Source organism: Schistocerca piceifrons, chromosome X (assembly GCF_021461385.2).
Source record: "Schistocerca piceifrons isolate TAMUIC-IGC-003096 chromosome X, iqSchPice1.1, whole genome shotgun sequence".
NCBI classification, from domain to species: domain Eukaryota; kingdom Metazoa; phylum Arthropoda; class Insecta; order Orthoptera; family Acrididae; genus Schistocerca; species Schistocerca piceifrons.
Genome location: NC_060149.1, coordinates 944,729,344 through 944,738,009, shown reverse-complemented (window position 1 = coordinate 944,738,009; position 8,666 = coordinate 944,729,344).

Here is an 8,666-nt window from a genome sequence, read left to right as displayed (position 1 = left end):
TTCGATTCTTCACTTCAGGTTTACTGTATACCTTGCACCTTCTTATTGACGATGAAACACCTAAATTGCATCGGAATTTAATACAAAAGGCACAATGCCGACTTAAGTACAAGAGGACGGACACTCTCACTTTCTATGATTTGAACCTCTCCTGTGAGTCCAGTTTTAGATTCCGATGCTTCACTTCAGGTTTCCTGTATCCCTTGGAACTTCATATTGACGATAAAACACAGAGTTTGCATCCGAATTTAATACAAAAGGCACAATGCCGACTTAAGTACGAGAGGACTGACACTCCCACTTTCTGTGATTTGAACTTCTCCTGTCAGTCCAGTTTTAGATTCCGATGCTTCACTTCAGATTTACTGTATCCCTTGGAACTTCTTATTGACGATGAATCACAGAAATTGCATCCGGATTTAATACAAAATGCACAATGTCGACTTAAGTACAAGAGGACTGACACTCTAACTCTCCATGATTTGAACCTCTCCTGTGAGTCCGGTTTTAGATTCCGAAGCTTCACTTCAGGTATACCGTATACCTTGGACCTTCTTATTGACGATGAATCACAGAAATTGCATCGGAATTTAATACAGAAGGCACAATGCCGACTTAAGTACAAGAGGTCTGACACTATCACTTTCTATGATTAGAACCACTCCTGTGAGTCCAGTTTTAGATTCCGATGCTTCACTTCAGGCTTACTGTATAACATGCACCTTCCTATTGACAATGAAACACAGAAATTGCATCGGAATTTAATACAGAAGGCACAATGCCGATTTAAGTACTAGAGGACTGACGCTCTCACTTTCTATGATTTGAACCTCTCCTGTGAGTCCACATTTAGATTCCGATGCCTCACTTCAGGTTTACTGTATCTCCTGGACCTTCTTATTGACGATGAAACACAGAAATTGCTTCGGAATTTAATACGAAAGCACAATGCCGACTTAAGTACAAGAGAACTGACACTCTCACTTTCTTTGATTTGAACCTCTCCTGTGAGTCCAGTTTTAGATTCCGATGCTTCACTTCAGGTTTACTGTATCCCTTGGAACATCTTATTGACGATGAAACACAGAGTTTGCATCGGAATTTAATACAAAACGCACAATGACGACTTAATTGCAAGAGGACTGACACTCTCACGGTCTATGATTTGAACCTCTCCTGTGAGACCAGTTTTAGTTTCCGATGCCTCACTTGAGATTTACTCTATCCCTTGGACCTTCTTATCGACGACGAAACACAGTGTTTGCATCCGAATTTAATACAAAAGGCACATTGCCGCCTTAAGTACAAGAGGACCGACACTCTCACTTTCTATGATTTGAACCTCTCCTGTGAGTTCAGTTTTAGATTCCGATGCTTCACTTCAGGTTTACTGTATCCCTTGGAACTTCATATTGACGATAAAACACAGAGTTTGCATCCGAATTTAATACAAAAGGCACAATGCCGACTTAAGTACGAGAGGACTGACACTCACCACTTTATGTGATTTGAACTTCTCCTGTCAGTTCAGTTTTAGATTCCGATGCTTCACTTCAGATTTACTGTATCCCTTGGAACTTCTTATTGTCGATGAATCACAGAAATTGCATCCGGATTTAATACAAAATGCACAATGTCGACTTAAGTACAAGAGGACTGACACTCTAACTCTCTATGATTTTAACATCTCCTGTGAGTCCGGTTTTAGATTCCGAAGCTTCACTTCAGGTATACTGTATACCTTGGACTTTCTTATTGACGATGAATCACAGACATTGCATCCGAATTGAATACAAAAGGCACAATGCTGACTTAAGTACAAGAGGACTGACAGTCTCACTTTCTATGATTTGAACCTCACCTGTGAGTCCAGTTTTAGATTTCAATGCTTCACTTCAGGTTTACTGTATACCTTCCACCTTCTTATTGACGATGAAACACCTAAATTGCATCGGAATTTAATACAAAAGGCACAATTCCGACTTAAGTACAAGACGACTGACACTCTCACGTTCTATGATTTGAACCTCTCCTGTGAGTCCAGTTTTAGATTCCGATGCCTCACTTCAGGTTTACTCTATCCCTCGGACCTTCTTATTGACGATGAAACACAGTGTTTGCATCCAAATTTAATACAAAATACACAATGCCGACTTAAGTACAAATTTACCGACACTCTAACTTTCTATGATTTGAATCTGTCTTGTGAGTCCAGTTTTAGATTCCGATGCTTCACTTTAATTTTACTGTATCCCTTGGACCTTCCTCTTGACGATGAAACACAGAGTTAGCATCTGAATATAATACAAAAGTCACAATGCCGACTTAAGTACAAGTGGACTAACACTCTCACTTTCTATGATTTGAACCTCTCCTGTGAGTCCAGTTTTAGATTCCGATGCTTCACTTCAGGTTTACTGTATCCCTAGGAACCTCTTATTTACGATAAAACACAGAGTTTGCATCCGAGTTTAATACAAAATGCACAATGCCGACTTAAGTACAAGAGGACTGACACTCTCACTTCCTATGATTTGAACCTCTCCTGTTAGTCCAGTTTTAGATTCCGATGCTTCACTTCAGGTTTAGTGTATCCCTTGGAACTTCTTATTGACGATGAAACACAGAAATTGCATCCGAATTTAATACAAAAGGCACAATGCTGACTTAAGTACAAGAGGACTGACAGTCTCACTTTCTAAGATTTGAATCCCTCCTGTGAGTCCAGTTTTAGATTTCGATTCTTCACTTAAGGTTTACGGTATACCTTGCACCTTCTTATTGACGATGAAACACCTAAATTGCATCGGAATTTAAAACAAAAGGCACAATGCCGACTTAAGTACAAGAGGACTGTCACTCTCACTTTCTCTGATTTGAACCTCTCCTGTGAGTCCAGTTTTACATTCCGATGCTTCACTTCAGGTTTACTGTATCCCATGGACCTTCATATTGACGATGATACACCGAGTTTGCATCGGAATTTAATACAAAAGGCACAATGCCGACTTCAATACAAGAGGACCGACACTCTAACTTGCAATGATTTGAAACTCTCCTGTGAGTCCAGTTTTAGATTCCGATGCTTCACTTCAGGTTTACTGTATCCCTTGGACCTTCTTATTGACGATGAAACTCAGAGTTTGCGTCCGAATTTAATACAAAAGTCACAATGCTGACTTAAGTGCAAGAGGACTGACACTCTAACTTTCTATGATTTGAACCTCTCCTGAGAGTCCAGTTTTGGATTCCGATGCTTCACTTCAGGTTTACTGTATCCCTTGGACCTTCTTATTGACGATGAAACAAAGAGTTTGCATCCGAAATTAATACAACAGTTACAATGCCGACATAAGTACAAGAGGACTGACACTCTAACTTTCTATGATTTGAACCTCTCCTGTGAGTCCAGTCTTAGATTCCGATGCTTCACTTCAGGTTTACTGTATACCTTGCACCTTCTTATTGACGATGAAACACCTAGATTGCATCGGAATTTAATACATAAGGCGCAATGCCGATTTAAGAACAAGAGGACTGACACTCTCACTTTCTATGATTTGAACCTCTCCTGTGAGTCCAGTTTTACATTCCGATGCTTCACTTCAGGTTTACTGTAAAACTTGGACCTTCTTATTGACGATGAAACACAGAGTTTGCATCGGTATTTAATACAAAAGGCACAATGCCGACTTAAGTACAAGAGGACTGACACTCTCACGTCCTATGATTTGAACCTCTCCTGTGAGTCCAGTTTTTGATTCCGATGCCTCACTTCAGGTTTACCCTATCCCTTGGACCTTCTTATTGACGATGAAACACAGTGTTTGCATCCGAATTTAATACAAAAGGCACAATGCCGACTTAAGTACAAGAGAACCGACTCTCTAACATTCTATGATTTGAACCTCTCCTGTGAGTCCAGTTTTAGATTACGATGCTTCAGTTCATGTTTACTGTATCCCTTGGTCCTTCTTATTGACGACGAAACACAGAGTTAACATCCGAATTTAATACAAAAGCCACAATGCCGACTTAAGTACAAGAGGACTGACAGTCTAACTTTCTATGATTTGAACCTCTCCTGTGAGTCCAGTCTTAGATTCCGATGCTTCACTTCAGGTTTACTGTAACACTTGGACCTTCTTATTGACGATAAAACACAGAAATTGCATCCGAATTTAATACAAAAGCCACAATGCCGACATAAATAGAAGAGGACTGACACTCTCACTTTCTATGATTTGAACCTCTCCTGTCAGTCCAGTTTTAGAATCCGATGCTTCACCTCAGGTTTACTGTATCCCTTGGAACTTCTTATTGACGATGAAACACAGAAATTGCATCCGAATTTAATACAAAATGCACAATGTCGACTTAAGTACAAGAGGATCGACACTCTAACTTTCTATGATTTGAACCCCTCCTGTGAGTCCTGTTTTAGATTCCGATGCTTCAGTTCAGGTTTACTGCATCCCTTAGCCCTTCATATTGACGATGAAACACAGAGTCTGCATCCGAATATAATACTAAAGTCACAATGCCGACTTAAGTACAAGACAACGGATACTCTCACTTTCTATGATTTGAACCTTTCCTGTGAGTCCAGTTTTAGATTCCGATGCTTCACTTTAGGTTTACTGTATCTCTTGGACTTTCTTATTGACGATGAAACACAGAAATTGCATCCAAATTTAATACAAAAGGCACAATGCCGACTTAAATAAAAGAGGACTGACACTCTCACTTTCTATGATTTGAATCACTCCTGTGAGTCCAGTTTAAGATTCCGATGCTTTACTTCAGGTTTACTGTATACCTTGCACCTTCGTATTGACGATGAAACACAGAAATTGCATCGTAATTTAATACATAAGCCACAAAGCCGACTTAAGTACAAGAGAACTGACACTCTCACTTTCTATGATTTGAACCTATCCTGCGAGTCCAGTTTTAGATTACGATGCTTCACTTCAGGTTTACTCTATACCTTGGACCTTCTTATTGACGACGGAACACAGAAATTGTATCGTAATTAAATTCAAAAGGCACAAAGCCGACTTAAGTAATAGAGGACTGACACTCTAACTTTCTATTTTTGAACCTCTCCTGTGAGTCCAGTTTTAGATTCCGATGCTACACTTCAGGTTTACTGTATCCCTTGGAATTTCTTATTGACGATAAAACACAGAGTTTGCATCCGAATTTAATACAAAAGGCACAATGCCGACTTAAGTACTAGGGAACTGACACTCTCACTTTCTATGTTTTGAACCTCTCCTGTGAGTCCAGTTTTACATTCCGATGCTTCACTTCAGGTTTACTGTAACACTTGGACCTTCTTATTGACGATGAAACACAGAGTTTGCATCTGTATTTAATACAAAAGGCACAATGCCGACTTAAGTACAAGAGGTCTGACACTCTCACGTTCTATGATTTGAACCTCTCCTGTGAGTCCAGTATTAGATTCCGATGCTTCACTTAAGGTTTACTGTAACCCTTGGACGTTCTTATTGACGATAAAACACAGATATTGCATCCGAATTTAATACGCAAGCCACAATGCCGACATAAATAGAAGAGGACTGACACTCTCACTTTCTATGATTTGAATCTCTCCTGTGTGTCCAGTTTTAGATTCCGATGCTTCTCTTCAGGTATACTGTATACCTTGCAACTTCTTATTGACGATGAAACACAGAAATTGCATCGGAATTTAGTACAAGAGGCACAATGCCGACTTAAGTACAAGAAAACTGACTTTCTCACTTTCTATGATTTGAACCTCTCCTGTGAGTCCAATTTTAGATTCCGATGCTTCAGTTCAGGTTTACTGTATCCCTTGAACCTTCTTGTTGACGATGAAACACAGAGTTTGCATCCGAATGTAATACTAAAGTCACAATGCCGACTTAAGTACTGGAAGACGGACACTCTCACATTCTATGATTTGAACCTCTCCTGTGAGTCCAGTTTTAGATTCCGTTGCTTCACTTTAGGTTTACTGTATCCCTTTGACCTTCTTAGTGACGATGAAACACAGAAATTGCATCCAAATTTAATACAAAAGGCACAATGCCGAATTAAATACAAGAGGACTGACACTCTCACTTTCTATGTTTAGAATCACTCCTGTGAGTCCAGTTTTAGATTCCGATGCTTCACTTCAGGTTTACTCTATACATTGGATCTTCTTATTGACGATGGAACACAGAAATTGTATCGTAATTAAATTCAAAAGTCACAATGCCGACTTAAGAACTAGAGGACTGACACTCTAACTTTCTATTATTGAACCTCTCCTGTGAGTCCAGTTTTAGATTCCGATGCTTCACTTCAGGTTTACTGTATCCCTTGGAACTTCTTATTGACGATAAAACACAGAGTTTGCATCCGAATTTAATACAAAAGGCACAATGCCGACTTAAGTACAAGAGGACTGACACTCCCACTTTCTATGATTTGAACCTCTCCTGTGAGTCCAGTTTTAGATTCCGATGCTTCACTTCAGGTATAATGTATACCTTGCACCTTATTATTGACGATGAATCACAGAAATAGCATCCGAATTGAATACAAAAGGCACAATGCTGACTTAAGTACAAGAGGACTGACAGTCTCACTTTCTATGATTTAAACCTCTCCTGTGAGTCCAGTTTTAGATTTCGATGCTTCACTTCAGGTTTACTGTATACCTTCCACCTTCTTATTGACGATGAAACACCTAAATTGCATCGGAATTTAGTACAAAAGGCACAATGCCGACTTCAGTACAAGACGACTGACACTCCCACTTTCTATGATTTGAACCTCTCCTGTCAGTCCAGTTTTAGATTCGGATGCTTCACTTCAGTTTTTCTGTATCCCTTGGAACTTCTTATTGACGATGAAACACAGAAATTGCATCCGAACTTAATACAAAATGCACAATGTCGTCTTAAGTACAAGAGGACTGACACTCTAACTCTCTATGATTTGAACCTCTCCTGTGAGTCCAGTTTTAGATTCCGATGCTTCACTTAAGGTTTACTGTATTTCTTGGACTTTCTTATTGACGATGAAACACAGATATTGCATCCAAATTTAATACAAAAGGCACAATCCCGACTTAAATAAAAGAGGGCTGACACTCTCACTTTCTATGATTTGAATCACACCTGTGAGTCCAGTCTTAGATTACGATGCTACACTTCAGGTTTACTGTATACCTTGGAATTTCTTATTGACGATAAAACACAGAGTTTGCATCCGAATTAAATACAAAAGGCACAATGCCGACATAAGTACAAGAGAACTGACACTCTCACTTTCTATGATTTGAGCCTCTCCTGTGAGTCCAGTTTTAGGTTCCGATGCTTCAGTTCAGGTTTACTGTATCCCTTGGACCTTCTTATTGACGATGAAACACCGAATTTGCATCCGAATATAATACTAAAGTCACAATGGCGACTTAAGTACAGGAGGACGGACACTCTCACTTTCTATGATTTGAACCTCTCCTGTGAGTCCAGTTTTAGATTCTGTTGCTTCACTTTAGGTTTACTGTATCCCTTGGACCATCTTATTGACGATGAAACACAGAAATTGCATCCAAATTTAATACAAAAGGCACAATGCCGACTTAAATACAAGAGGACTGACACTCTCACTTTCTATGTTTATAATCACTCCTGTGAGTCCAGTTTTAGATTCCGATGCTTCACTTCAGGTTTACTCTATACCTTGGACCTTCGTATTGACGATTGACCACAGAAATTGCATCGCAATTAAATTCAAAATTCACAATGCCGACTTAAGTACAAGAGTACTGACACTCTAACTTTCTATAATTGAACCTCTCCTGTGAGTCCAGTTTTAGATTCCGATGCTTCACTTCAGGTTTACTGTATCCTTTGGAACTTCTTATTGACGATAAAACACAGAGTTTGCATCCGAGTTTAATACAAAATGCACAATGCCGACTTAAGTACAAGAGGACTGACACTCTCACTTTCTATGATTTGAACTTCTCCTGTTAGTCCAGTTTTAGATTCCGATGCTTCACTTCAGGTTAATTGTATCCCTTGGAACTTCTTATTGACGATGAAACACAGAAATTGCATCCGAATTTAATACAAAAGGCACAATGCTGACCTAAGTACAAGAGGACTGACAGTCTCACTTTCTAAGATTTGAACCTCTCCTGTGAGTCCAGTTTTAGATTTCGATTCTTCACTTCAGGTTTACTGTAACCCATGGAACTTCTTATTGACGATGAAACACAGAAATTGCATCCGAATTTAATACAAAAGCCACAATGCCGACATAAATAGAAGTGGACTGACTCTCTCAATTTCTATGATTTGAACCTCTCCTGTCAGTCCAGTTTTAGATTCCGATTCTTCACTTCAGGTTTACTGTATCCCTTGGAACTTCTTATTGACGATGAAACACAGAAATTAAATCCCAATTTAATACAAAATGCACAATGCCGACTTAAATATAAGAGGACTGACACTCTCACTTTCTATGTTTAGAATCACTCCTGTGAGTCCAGTTTTAGATTCCGATGCTTCACTTCAGGTTTACTCTATACATTGGACCTCTTATTGACGATGGAACACAGAAATTGTATCGTAATTAAATTCAAAAGGCACAATGCCGACTTAAGTACTAGAGGATTG